This window comes from Danio rerio, chromosome 19 (genome assembly GCF_049306965.1).
Source record: "Danio rerio strain Tuebingen ecotype United States chromosome 19, GRCz12tu, whole genome shotgun sequence".
NCBI lineage: Eukaryota > Metazoa > Chordata > Actinopteri > Cypriniformes > Danionidae > Danio > Danio rerio.
Window position 1 is genome coordinate 43,444,942 of NC_133194.1, and position 15,590 is coordinate 43,460,531.

At 32.8% G+C, this 15,590-nt stretch overlaps 1 protein-coding gene across 1 annotated transcript in view; it reads right to left on the reverse strand.

Annotated features, from left to right (window-relative positions):
• The window catches only part of calcr (calcitonin receptor), a 119,212-nt gene extending 108,837 nt beyond the window's left edge, over positions 1-10,375 (reverse strand). The window contains exon 1 of the mRNA XM_073931903.1: positions 10,115-10,375. The gene's annotated coding sequence lies outside the window, so the exon portion shown is untranslated. The remainder of the gene's footprint in view (positions 1-10,114) is intronic.
• Between the last annotated feature and the right edge of the window lie 5,215 nt (positions 10,376-15,590).

The window sequence follows — 15,590 nt, forward strand, 5'->3', positions numbered from 1 at the left end:
GCTGCAGACAAACAGCCGCACCGCCATTTGCGTTTTGTCATGTTTTTGTGCTGTTGTGCATGCAAAAGTACTTAGTATGAGAGTTGTTTCCTGCAAAACTTTGTTTTAGCGTTTTATTTAGCCGTGCGTAAATGTACAGCATATTTCTCATTCCGGGTTGTTCAAATGGCTGATTGGTGATCCACAAAGCAAAACCTATGCTCATTGGTTGAGAAAGAGCGAATTTGAACCAATCTGGGCATGGAGGAGAGACAATGCATCAATGCATCATGTCTGGTTTGTCCGGAGACACAAGCCACGAGTGTTTCTTTGTCAAATCAGCGTTGTCAAAATGTGAGTCCTGTGCAAAAAAGTGTCTGGCATTTATAAAGAGTTTTATATTGTATAATAGCAGATTTTAGTGCGTATACTATGTTTACTATGTTCTGAGAGATGATGTGCTTATTTAGATTTTCTCTGGCATATCAAGGTAAGTGCGCAAAAGTCTCTCTCACACTCTCACACACTCACACACACACATAATGCTTTATATAAAGGCCAGAAACAGCTTTTTTTGCACTGCAACTGTTAATCAACAGTAAAAATGACAAGTTTTAGCTCTTGCTAACAGGAAAAACCACCAACAATCAAGAGTGCATGATTATATGATGTTATGGCTTTGTAATCAAAATATGTAATTATAAAGGAAGTCAATGAGACAGCAATAGCCCCAAACATAATGAAAGGGTAGCCATTTTATCCATAGTGCATTGTTGAGTTTTCAAATTTTCAACACATTTTCCCAAAATATGTCAAAATAAGATTTTTGTTTCCATTTGTGGCCATATTAAGACTCTAAATCACCCCAGAGTGGATGAAAAAATCTCTCTAATAGCCCACAAGAGTTAATAGTTTCAAATTTGTTAGAGACAAATGGGGGCTCGTCCGGGATACAGAATAGACTATCCACATACTACTAATCCCAAATGACTGCATGCAGTTGCAAAGTTTTTTTATAATCATCAGAATGCCTACAGGAGACCATCAAAATAAAGTATTACCTGAAATTTTCACCTGAAAGAGGTAGCAATGTATAAAGCACAGCTATAGTCAATTTAGACCTACTGCTGACACAAATATATCTACCATCAGGGACTAAAACAGCTCAGATTGTGGAATTTTATAAATGTGTTTATAACTTTTGCAATGTGTATTTTTGAATATGTGTAAGGATGAAAATGTGTGAAACCGCTGCTTCCGTAAGTGCAATATCCAGCCATTTATATCCATACAAATACATGGCTATTTCTTTAAACAATCAAAAAAGAAAATTGCTACTTATAAGAACTGCCAAATACTGCTCGTCTATTGCCAGAGAAAACAATTTAACAAAAAGTAAGCCATAGATCAGTGAAGGTGCTAACATTTAAGGCATAAACTGCAGTCTAAAACAAATAGTAAATATGTTAGTGAGAGGTAAAATTGAGATATGTCTTTGGACAGTTCAGAGTTTTACAACACGTTCATGTTTTTGCAGCATCACACCGCCAAGTAGATTCACCTTCACAATCACTCTTCTAATTTAGCTGTGTGATATTGACAAATAATATATATACAATTAGATACTATTTGGATTTTTTCATTACACTAAAGTCCCTGTTTTACTGAGTGATTCAATGAAATTTTCAATTAAATAAAAGACTTATATGATTTATTCAAAAACAGCTTTTTTAAAAAACATCAAAGTTTTTGTTTTGAAAGGTTTTTTTTAACATATAACTCTCAATGGGCAGACATGAATATGTACAAATATATATTTTGATTTATACATAAAATAGTGAGCTGGTTGTGCAATATTTACTAATTTGACATTTTTTCATTTACGATAATTTTGCATTTGTTGTTTCAATGAGGTTGCTAATCAAACAAAAATGTGTCAACAAAAACAAAAGTAAATAAAAGTTTTTGTTTACAACTTTTTTTGAAAACAAAAAGAAATATACAATTTTATATCTTAAATGTAACTGACTCAATAATAAAATTTCTGGTTTGCTGAACTTTTGTAGACAATAAAAAGCACAACCACTTTGTATGCTTCAACACAAACACTTATGTGCTTCAATCTGTAATAATACTTTTATTACTTGATGTTTTAAAAAGTATATAAAACAAAAACCCATTCAGAGATGTCTTTTGCTTTATAACTTGAATTGTAGATTCATTCTAACTACATTCTTATAGGCTTGTGTATGTGAATGTTGGACACTCAAGATAATCAAACAAAAATTCCACTTAGGATTTTTTCTTTGATTAGTAACATTGTTAAAACAACAAATACAATATTATCATAGATGGAAAAAAATATCAAATGAGTAAATATTGCACAACCAGCTCACCTTTTTTATCTATACACCAAAATATATTAGTGTACATTTTCATTTCTGTCCATCAGTGAGAACTATAGATGTTCATATGAACGTGTTCATTTTTCCACTCATGCTTTATTCATTTTTTTGCATTACCATGACTTTTAATCCTTGCAAATGCAAAAAAATGCTTTAAAAAAAGTGTTGGAGTCCATTACACAACACATATGGCAGTCTGTCAGAGTCTCCGCTGAGACTTCAGCCAGTTCAGTATGCCTGTCCCATATTTTGTCCCATCTAAGCATGTCCATATGAGAAAGCAAGATAATTACTTCAGTCATTCACCAAAATTCCCAGTAGTGTTTAACATGAATAAGATTACTCAAAGCCCTATATAATAAATGTATAAAAACATAAATGAAAATTTAATCTCACGCCATTCCAAAGCTGTGTGGCTTTAGATATGCAGAACACACAACAACCATCTCTGCCCATATAATGACAGTCAGTAGGGGGTTCAAAACACAGCCGTCATTTCCATTTAAAGGAAAATATCTTCTTTTCTGTTCCACAGAATCATGTTTGGATAAGGCTGAATGCAAGATCGTTTTTGGATGAACAATCTCTTTAAGAAGATAGGACCATATCCAAATGCATCTAAATTGCTATTGTGTCTGTATAATAAATGTTTATAACCCCTTTTAATGCATTAAAGTCAGTTTTGATCTAGAAAAGGTCCACAAAAAATGCATATGTTGCTTTAAGTAAAGGAAGAAAGCTTAAGAAAATGTTGTTAGACACTTGAAATGCACATTTTTGTTTTTCTCAAATATTTTTTGTGTAAAGGAGGCCAGCTAGTAAGTGCTGTGCAGGTAAACCTCACTCCTCTGACCTCTAAAGTTGCTCTAGAGCCTTGGTGTCTTTAGACGCTTGAGGCCATGGTCTTTAGCCTCCTTGGTAGAGCAACTAACTCCCATGCGGAAGGTCGCCGGATCGATATCAACTCGGAGCGGGTTGAGTGGCGTAGGACCGGCGGGGTTACATTTGCATTTGTATCGAATTTTTTATGTTTCTTGTTTGGCTCACTTTGGCTATGTTTTATAAGTTATATTTGTGTGGAAGAAAAAGGAAAAATATATATTTAGCATTCTCCTCGTATGATTTATCACTATCATTTTGAATGTTTGATTTTGCTGGCATTTATCACTGTTTGATTAAAAAATCTTAAGAGCGACATTTATGGTTATTTGGTTCATTCAAAAAAAATAACTATGTAATTTTCAAGATTAGATGCAATGTGTTTGAGTTTTAATTTTGACAGAATTAATTTAAATTCCATTCATGCATATGTGTTTAATTTTGCTAACTTAAAGATAATATTGCAATAGCTATTTTTTAACTTATTAAAAATTAAATTTATTATTTTCAAATATTTTTTACATTTTATATATATATATATATATATATATATATATATATATATATATATATATATATATATATATATATATATATATATATAAAACGCACAGTTGAAGTCAGAATTATTAGCCCCCCTTTGAATTATTTTTTTTCTTTTTTAAATGAAAAAAACAGAGCAAGGAAATTTTCACAGTATGTTTGGTAATATTTTTTCTTCTGGAGAAAGTCTTAGTTGCATTATTTTGGCTAGAATAAAAGCAGTTTTTTTTTATCATTTTAAGGTCAATATTATTAGCCCCTTTAAGCTATATATTTTTGATAGTCTACAAAACAAACCATCATGATACAATAACTTGCCTATTTACCTTAACCTACCTAGTTAACCTAATTAACCTAGTTAAGCCTTTAAATGTCACTTCAAGCTGTATAGAAGTGTCTTGAAAAACAAGTAAAGTATTATTTACTGTCATCGTGTGTGTGTGTGTGTGTGTGTGTGTGTGCGTGCGTGCGTGTGTGTGTGTGTGTGAATTTAGAAAGAGTTTTTCTAACACATTTTTAAACATAATAATCCTAAAAACTAACGTATAATAGCTTTATTATTTTGTCTTTGCCATGATGACAGTACATAATATTTTACAAGATACTAGTATTCAGCTAAAAGTGATATTAAAAGGCTTAGCTAAATTCATTATGTTAAACAGGCATGCCAACTAAGTCATTGGAAACAGAGCAAATGGTGGTTTGCTCTGTAGACAATCGAAAAAATAATTAATATTGATCTTACTTTTTTATTTTAAAGATTCAAAACTGCATTTATTCATTTAGACTAAAAGAAATAAGACTTTCAACAACACAAAAAAATTGTCTTGCTCTGTTAAACATCACTTGGGAAATGTTTCAAATGATTTAACATGAGGGCTAATAATTTTGCTATATATATATATATATATATATATATAAAGGGAATAAATGTGGTATTAATCAGTTATTCTTTGGGTCCAAATAGACTTGCAAAATTAAAAATAGCACATGTGAACTCACTATGAATATTAAATTTAATACAAGAATTTCAAATGCTGTCCATGTCCAAAGCCTCAGCAATGGAGAGGCAAAACACTCTGACAATGAATCTTACAATTCAGTAACAAACAAGGCAAGCTCACCTTCTTGGGAAAGCAATTAAGATCTGTGTTCTGTGTATTCAATATATTAGGCAAAGCAATCACGAAACACCATTGACGCAAAGGCAGTGAAATGAGCAGACAGACTCATGCAATGCCAAACACTCCCATTACACCGAGCGAAGAGAGAGAGAGAGACAAACCAACCATGCATTGCCTGCTGTCAACCTCTGCTTGTCTGTCAGGCCACCGGTGAGCAGATCCACTCACAAAAATAGAGAAAACCAAATAGGTTGCAAACGAGAACAGGCCATGTGGACCATCAGAAAGAAAATCAAGTAGAAAGAAGATGAAGTAAAAGAAGATTGCATTAGCAGACTTGGCACATAACACAACAGACTTGGTATATAACATTGGTGAAAATGAGTGAAGAAAATGAGGCACTTAAATGAAAGCAAAATGAAAATCCAGAATCCATGTGGAAATGGCAGACATACTTCAGACATACAGAAAACTCTTATTGCGAGGCATAATTCAGAAGTCATTTTTGCTTCATTCATTGTGCACAATTTTGATTTCTCTTCCTGTGATGAATCTTTAAGGGTCTGTTTCTGAGATATATACAGAAATGTTCATGTTGAAGAGAAAATGACATTCCTCATTCACGCTCAGGTGTTTATGAAAAAGTCTGCTATACTGATGTGCTTCATTAGGAAGTACCACAACCATCAGTTCAGTTTAAACGAGCATGGTAATTAATATCTGAGTGGAAAAATGCCTTCATTAAAGAAACTCAATCATGGCAAATAGGGCATGAGATGTGACATTACTCACGAATATTTGAAAGCTGGTATGTACTGTGAGAAATACAATGCTTTGCTTTAAATTAATAATTCTTAACCATTTTGGAAACAATTTACGTAACAATAGATATTGCATTAAGTAGCAATCTAACAATACATTTGTTACAGTTCCTATTAATCTTAATTAACATTAGTTAATAGTCCTACTGTAAAACACGGTATATTTTAGTTGTTAGTGGTGTTGGGGTAATGTGTTACAAGTAATGCAAGTTATGTAATCAGATAAGTAATTAGTAGGCCCACACGGAATCTGCGCGTGCAGATTTTCCGCAGATTTCTGCAGATTTTTAGCCCATCATTAATTCTGTTTATTTGCTTGAGTAAATTTGTAAATCTGAATTTATTCCGTTTTTATTTAGTAATTTATAACTTTTTATTTCATATATTAAGGTTTTAGTTATGATACTCCGTAGGATACTCCCATAATAATTCCGCAGAAATCTGCAGATTTTTACCAAAATTCTCCGCAGAAATAGCAAAAAACGTCCGCAGATTCCGTCTTGCCCTGGTAATTAGTTAGTTAATTAGTTGCTTTTTCAAATTACTTTTTTTAAAAAGTATCACCAGAATTAGTACTTTGTTTTCCCATTTTCCCATGTGCCCGGGTTTGGTTTTTTGACATCACGTTTGGTATAATACATTTGTGAAAATAGTTTTTTTTTACATTATTACTAAAAAGGCTAATTAAGCTGAGATGTAAAAAGTAATGCAAAAGTAACGATATACATTACATTTCTTAAAAAGTAACCAAGTACAGTAACATATTTAATGTAGTTACTTTTTAAAAATGAAAGATTGTATATTACTTTTTAAAGTAACTTTCACTGATTGTTGAAATAAAAAGCTACTTATTACTACCCTCTAAAAAGTGATTAGCTGACTTAAGTTTAAAAACTGAGTCAAAAGAGTTATTAAAATCAAGTCAACTTTACAGTACCAAGTAACAATGATTTTATTTTAAAGTAAGGCTTTGTTTTTATGGCAATGAGTTACTCACTTTTTACAGTGTACTCCTAACCTTAAATTGAGTTTGTTGGTATTTGCTGGTGTTAACTAATATATTTAAATAATAACATTTTAAATGTCATTTTAATTTAAATAAAATCAAATAACTTGCAGCAACATGTAAGGTCAGTTCTGTTAAATAATATTTACTCATATATTGCTAAATGGCGACCTCGGATTAATAATGGGACTAAACCGAAAAGAAAACGAATGAATGAATATATTGCTAAAATCAAAAGTTGTGGTATTTGTTAATGTTTTAATGTTATCTATTTTTAAATGCTTCAGAAGTATTTTAATTCCTGTTAACTACTATTAATAAATCATGTTTTAGTACAAATTCCCAATAATAACTTCTTACACTCATGTACAATATATTTTTTTGCATGTTCAAAATACTTAATTGAAATGAGCTGAAACAACACAATTCTTGAGATTTTATTGGGACAATTTGATTTTTATTTTTATTTTTTAATCCACATAAATTTGTTAAACGTATTAAGTTAACTCAATTAATTTGTGTTGGGACAACATGAACGAATTGTGTGAAACCCTGCATTTTTTTACAGCGTATTACCTGCCTATTAATAAGATATTGTCTGTTTATTAGCACTGATAAGGTATGTTCTCCTTCTAAATCCCTAATCCAATACCTAAACCTAGCCACTATGTTACTAACTATTACCAATCAAAAAATAGTATTTGTTTTTTTAGCTAAAATACTGGCACAAATAGTACATTAAAATAAAGTGACCCTTTTTTATATTTTGAAATATTTCAAAATTGCACTATTGGTGCTTTTTGGTGGCAAAGTTGAATTTTGGGCAGTTGCTTTGGTGCTCAGGAGATATTTAATATAATTTGCAATGTTATTTAATATTTATACAGATATAACAGGATTCCTACAGGTTTCACTAAGTTATATTTAAGACTTTGTACGACCTTTTAAAACCATTTACCCCATCAAATGTAATAATTAGGTATTCCTTAGCCACATATTTTACATAATATGTCAAACAAGCAAACAACCCCTAGTTGTATACATAGTCATTTTCTTCAACACTACTTATAAGCTCTTAATAAACTAAATGTCTGCACATGCAACAGTCTATCCAGGTCAGACTCTTACACCAATTTGGTCTGTAAATACATGTAGAACTTTCAAAGTAATTTTTTTATTAAATTGGCTTAGTTATTAAATTAGCTATTATAATATAAGTTTTACATGTAGGTTGGTTTATGTTTTATTGAAATGGATTGTTGATGACTGATTTATGTGGATTGAACATAAAACAATTAAGTTGTCCCAATGAAATCTCAAGAATTGTGTTGTTTCAACTCATTTTAAATGAGTAGTTTGAACGAACAATTAAAATATATATTTTTTGAGTGTAGCTTTACATGGACATAGTTAGACCTGGTTAAAAATGACCAATTATTGACCTACAAGTCCATAATTCAGTATATTTAGGACTTTTTAAAACCTAAAATTCTGTTTTTTTTATTTTTTATTTATGTAATACATTTTAAGACCCCGCGGACACCCTGATATAAGGATATTGATTTATAGAAAAATTTTGCAACATTATACTCTCACTTTTGATCAGCTGAATAACATTAATAAACTAAATAAAAGTATTTAAAAAGTAAATGCCGTGTTATAAATGCCTGTCTGAGGTGGACTTCTCCAGATCCCTGCACATCATTGTACTTTAGCTCCACCTACTGATTGCTCACACCTCATGTAGCATGAAAAAAGCATGCATGAAAATCACAATCCTGCCTGTTTTGAAAAATCTTCCTTACAAAATAACATTAAGGACATTATCCTAAAGAAATCTAGTGTTTTAAGTGAAATATTCACCCAACTGACTAACTAGCAAGATTATTAATCTACTTTCTAGAGAATCAGCACATTTAAATGCATGGTTTAAATAACAATAATGCAGAAAAAGAGGATGTTTTTCAGAAACTTTATTACGGTTAATGGGTCCAATTTTCAGTTTTTACCCTCATTAAGAGCTGGTGTTCTTATAAAAGACGCTTTGCAAGTATTTTCAGCTGTTTCTCTTGTACAAATCCAGACATCTGCTTATGCTTATATGGTCAGTATCCAATTATACAAGTAAATCATTACACATCTACACAACAAAAGCTCATTAGGTCCATGGCGAGTATCAGTTTTCTGGTAGATTACCTCCACATAATATTTAAAGTGCTGCAAACATGTAGACACGGCCTGAACCTCACTAATGAATAATGCATGACCATTATCTGAATTAGGAGCAGAACTCAACAAGTGAATGTCCACGACCCTGTGAACTGGAACTAGTCCTACATTAACGTGGTTGTTTCCACTCTCTATGGTGATTCACTTTTGGGTTTGGTTTCATGGACAAAACTGATTTCAAATAAAAGGGAAATCGAACTGGCATACGAGGTCCAGCTCAAATAATGCATTGTGTACTATTCAATTACATCAGACCTTTATTTCTGCAAAGAAAAATCAATAGTTTTAAGATACATCCCTGGTTTGTGTCTTTTGTGCTTTCTGATATTTCGGTTTAACATGCATAATGTAAGAACATATGCATCTCCTTTTTCCCCCACTGTAAAAACCACATCTGCAATGGTTTGTTTAATCATTTTCCAGATTTCCCAGTTGCATCTCTTAATCCTATCAGTGGAAAATACGGTGGCGACTCCACTATAATCCTCCTGCCATAAAGGAAATCTATCCACTGCATGCTTTCTTTATAGGGTTTATATAATGAGCCAACACAAGGGATAAAACGATGTGGTTATTATAATCATAATAAAAAGAACTTTAACTAAACCAGTACCCAATATGGAACTGCAAAACACTCAGTTTATGAAGCATCCAGTGTGTTATCTGTCACCATCAGACTTGATGTATACTCATAAAACACAGATGCTGTTATGTGAACTCTTTATATTACATAATTGGCAAACCAATTAAAGAGCTTAACTCGTGTTTTCAGACGCTTTTGAGTTCAGTTGGAAGGTGCTTTAAATGTATTGACAGTAGGAAATTTCATTGTATTGGAAAACAAACAGATGGCTGCATGTTGCTAAGTCGACGCTTGACATTTATATTGTGCAAAACTGAAGGCAATTTTAACATTTTGAATACGATCTCTATATTTAAACCATTATTTTATTAATAATCATATTTTAAAAATAAGATAAACATTTTTAAAACACAACACATACGCAGAAACAAAAATAAAATCATGCAAGACTTAAAGAAAAGCGAGATTAAATGTAATTTAAAACATGCAAGGCTATATATAGGCTAAATATAGTATTTATAAATGTAATTAAATTCGCATCTTACCTTTACGCAGATGAGAATGTAAATCCGTACTTCACTTTCTTACGCTGGGCTCCTCAAACTGAATTCCATCGTCTGGCACTAAAACAAGTGATGCATTCACAGCATCTTGTGTTTTATCTCCGTCGGAGATATATCCTGTCATTAAAAAGAAGTGTAATCAGAAACGTCACTGTTTAACATATTTTTTTATGGGCAGAGACGTTGTTTCAGTTCAGCAGCCGGTAATCCAAGTGCATCTAACTGGCGCTCAGCTCATCTGTCGGCGAGCATGTGGAGTGTGTGGGCTCCTCCTCGAGTCTCTGACAGCGGCTCCATTGCGCTCAACGCACACATTCGGGCTGTGTTTTAAATCCTAGTGAGCTGCCTTAGTAGACAGCACTTTGAGCCCCGGAGATGCATTCGGAGCGTCAGGCTGGATAAGTTGGCTGTTTTGATTAGTCGATTGTATAGTACATTCCTGTGAGAAATTTTCGCGAGGCGTCGTCCGATGTGTAGCTACAAAAAGTCTATTTTGTGTGTGTGTTTTTTTTTTTTTTTTGATGCTACATTATCGTGACAGCTTAGCGAATTTTTGACTAGCTTTTGTTTGGTTTAGTGACCAAGTCCAAAAACAAGCCGGCGCGGAACTGTTGGTTATGTCAGAGAGAAAATATAGGCTACTCCATGTCCATTCAATATATATGCAGCTATAGTGTTTCTTACCAAAATGATAAACTTCCAGTGAAAGGTTAATGTGACTTTTTTTTAATTTTATAAGGTTGCTTTTACAGCATCGATGCTGTAATGAATTTAAATATAATTAGTTAAATTCATTTATTTAGTTGTTCAAACATTAAACGAGATGAAAAGCCGTTTATATGCAAGCGCCCATCAGGATTAGCAGGACTAGCAGGATTAGCAGGCTAGCGTAGAAACTCCATTGAAAGTACTGGGATAAAATAAATGTTATATTTTAAAGAATTTAATGCAGTGCTTCTTGTACACATTCTGAGACCCACTTTATATCATATATTAATCAGGCAGTGGTTGATTTTTAAAGAAAACAGACCTTAAACATGCTGATTTTGAAATGGCACACAATGACCCAGGTTACTAAAAAATTAAAAGTCCTTCCGCATACTTCTGCAATTACCCTATTGTGACACATTTGTGTCGCAAATAACATAGATTAAGAGTAACCTACAGTTGTGCAGTAATTGCAGATTTATAAAAAAAAAACATTGTAAGCATACAATAAACATTGTACATTTTTTAAGCGCTTGTGACATGAAGTTTAACATTTGAGGAAAAAATTTAAAGGCACAAGATGTTTTTAAAAGCACAACCTTTTTTTAAAATGCACTATTGGTGTGGGCTACAAGACCTTGAAATGTGTTCAAAATATATATATATTCACATTCTGGAATAATTAATTTTATTCATAAATTTTCCTTCAGCTTGTCTTATTTATCAGGGGTTGCCATCCCCAACTATTATGGCATATGTTTTATGCAGCGGATGCCCTTCCAACCCAGTACTAGGAATCACCCATACACTCTCATTCACATAGGGCCAATGTAGTTCAACCAATTTACCTATAGCACATTTCTTTGAACTGTGGGGGAAACAAGAGCACCCAGAGGAAACCCACATCAAGATGGGGAGAAAATGGGAATAATAAATAATGCATCTAAAAGTTTCAAACACTACCAAATATGAATATATCGTCTCATTTTTCAACAAATTATACAACAGCAAATCATCATGCAATAATAAAAGGTTACTTTGGAAGAAGCTGATGTAAAATTATTCATTCATTCATTTTCCTTCGGCTTTGTCAGCCACAGCGGAATGAACTGCCAACTAGTTCAGCATATGTTTTACGCAACTGATGCCCTTCCAGCCGCAACCCAGTACTGGGAAACTGATGTTAAATTACCAATTTAAAAAAAAATTAAATATGCACGTGAACTGTAATAATAATTAAGTTTGCCCAAGACAAAAACTTGTTTATTTTTTAGATGATAAAACCAATAGTTTCAGCATCTCGTTCTGTTGAAACCAAAGGCTGTCTTTGAAAAGGATGTGGTCAAAACGTCCTCCCAAAACCATGAGCATGAGGAAAATACAAAATGTCAGTACTGGATTAAATTGTTTTGCTTAAGTTGGGTGAATGCGTTTTTTGCAGATAAAGTAGTCCCATATTGACTGTCCCCCTTACAATATGTGAAGTGTACTTGTACTAACACAAGCTTCAAGTTTGATTACCAAAGGTTGTTTCCTAAAAACAGAATACAGACACTGATTTAAAATTATTGGGATTTTCTAAAATTGTTAAGACTTTTCATTTTATCAAATAAGTGGTATCTGAATATGTATTTACTTTAAAATGCTTGTAATACTTTAGTTTAAGAGACACTTCTGACTATTAACTACACTCAAATAATTACGTGTGCTGCTTGTTTAAACTACTTATTTAAAATGAGTTGAAAACACAATTCTTAAGGTTTTTTGGGACAACTTAATTGTTTTATGTTCAATTCATTCAAATTTGTAAAAACAACTGAGTTAACTTGATCAATTTGTGTTAGGATAACGAGAAAAAGTTAAGTTAACATACTGTATTAGTGTTTACAAATTTAAGTGAATTGAACATAAAACAATTAGGTTATCCCAAAAAAAAAACTCTAGAATTGTGTTGTTTCATCTAAAATAGGTCACTGAAAAAAGTATTCAAAGATGATTCCTTGGATTAACAAAATTTTTTACGTTTAGTGGTTGTAAACAATTTATTTGGGCTGAATTTAAACAAACAAATTAAGTTGAACATTGTTCAACTTAATTTGTTTGTTTAAATTCAACACAAATAAATTGTTTGCAACAGTTCTGCATGCAACACTTTTTTCAGTTTGGACAAACAGAAAGTGTAGCTTATTACCTGCCTATTAGTAAGAAATATATAAAGTACATATTCTGATCTAATTCTACATCCCTACCACTTTAATAACTATCAATAAGCAGCAAATTTACTGAGGCAACAGTCATAGATAATGATTTATAAATAGCGAGAATTACCTCAAAATAAAATAACTAAAAATCTTATTAAAATTGTACATGGATACTGTCACTATCAATATGTGCAGGTCTTACCGATTCCTCTTTTACTCTTCACTGCCTTTGCTGATTACATTATTTTTTTATCTGTTTTTAAAAGACGTTTCATTTTAAGTCCTCAAACACTTTCCTTTATTACAGCGCTAAATATTGCCTCTTTATGTAACACATCTTTCATAAATATGTTTCATAATTAAAAATGCTATGACCATAAAACAATGGCCAGTTGTCCTTCACTGTTTTGTTAATTGTTTTTGTCATCTCCATGCTTGGTTTAGTTCGAAAGCTTAAGATTGAATTGGTAGGAAATCCCTTTGGGGATCTATTTCTCGCCAGCATGTTGCTCATGAGCTCCGATAGCATCTCTCACAGTGGGTGAACTGTAGAAAGTTTAAAGGTTCTGCCTTAGTTCAAGGAGCTGGAAAATTGATGTCAAACTTGAATGTGGAGTGAGATTCAAAATGATGATAAGGGAAAGAATAAGCAGGAATTTCGAGGCAAGAAATATCAGTCCTGAAGTGACAGTGATGTCCATACAGTTAGGTCCATAAATATTTGGACATAGACACAATTTTAACATTTTTGGCTCTTTAATTTGAGGGTATTTACATCCAAATGGTGAATGATGTTGGAATTAAAACAGTTTGCACATGTGCCTCCCACTTGTTAAGGAACCAAAGTAATTGGACAATTGGCTTCTAACCTGTTCCATGGTCAGGTGTGTGTGTGTTATTCCCTCATTATCCCAATTATAGAGCAGATAAAAGGTCAAGAGGTCATTTAATGCGGTGTTTTTTTATTTTCAGTGGGTCGCGGTGTGTAGTCAAAAAAAAAAACAACAACAAAGGTTACAAATTTTTTAAACTTATTTTACACATATCGGGCTTTTATTTTGAAATGCGCTTACGACAGCCGTATCGTTTGACATGTGAAATTTCATTTAATTATAGCAACAGATATGTCGAAGTGCAAGTACGACCTCGAAAATGTAAAGTGTGGAGGCTTAAAACCTCCGTGTGTCATATGTAGTGAGGTGCTCTCGCTACATATGACATCCCAGTTGCAAGGACAAACCTGTGGACTATTTTCAAAGACGAGTCCAATAGATGAGGGCATCGCTCACAAAAGTGCCTAACATCTTCATGTTCAAGTACAGGCACTCCACGCATCTTACTGTGCTCATCGTGTAGCAAAGGCTAAGAAAGCCTACACAATAGCAGAAGAGCAAATAACTGGTGATTATTTTAAAAATGGTTATGATTATTTTAATCATTTTACTTTAATTTGCTGGTTTGTTCTGATCAACAGGACCAGTGTTTACATTTTATTAACAGTTCAGTTTAGTTAATGGTAACTGAACTTTTCCTTACCCTAACCACTGTTTACAGTATTTGACATTTTAATATTACTATAATTTGATGCATTTTGTTAAATGACAGAGATAAAGTATTGTTTATTTGTAAGTATTGGTGATTTTCTGTCACTACTTGTGTATGTTAATAAATAAATAAAAAATTAATTATAATTCCTTAAATTATATTATAGTTCCTAAAAATTTGGGTCGCGCCTTGATGACCATGTAAAAATGTGGGTCCTGTAGCCAAACCAGTTGAGAACCCCTGATTTAAAGTGTGCTATTAGCATTTGGAATCTGTTACTGCTGACACTCTGTAGTTAAAGCACATCTTGCTCATTTCATTTCAAATCCATTGTGTTGGTGTATAGAGCCAAAAAAATGTTAGAATTGTGTCAATGTCCAAATATTTATGGACCTAACTGTATATGATCAAACAGATGGATTTTGACAACCTTTTACCCCTCTTGCAGGGGTGTTCAAATTTGGTCCCAGAGGGCCGGTGTCCTGCAGGTTTTAGTTCCAACTTACCTTAACACACCTGCAAGGATTCTTCTTCTTCTTCTTTTTCGTTTAATGGCGGGTGGCAAACCAGCTTGAGGTGCATTACCGCCACCTACTGTGTTGGAGTGTGAGACTTCAATGAGTGGAAGGCTTACTACTTATTCTCTATAAAATAAAATAAAAATTAAATAAATAAAACAAAAAAAAAACTATTTTAAACCCTTTCACCTGCAAGGATGTACTAGGATGAAAGCCTAGTAAGAGCTTGATTAGCTAGCCCAGGTGTGTCTGATTGGGGTTGGAACTAAACTTTGCAGCCCTCCAGGACCGAGTTTGGACATGCTTGCTCTATACACTCTCAGAAATAAAGGTATGAGAGTTGTCACTGGGGCAGTACCTATTCAAAAGGTAGATATTTGTACTTAAAGAGTCCTTAGTAGTACCTCAAAGGTACATATACCAGTACCCAAATGCACCTAAAATGTACCTTTGAGGGACCAATGTGGACTCTTCAGGTACAAATGA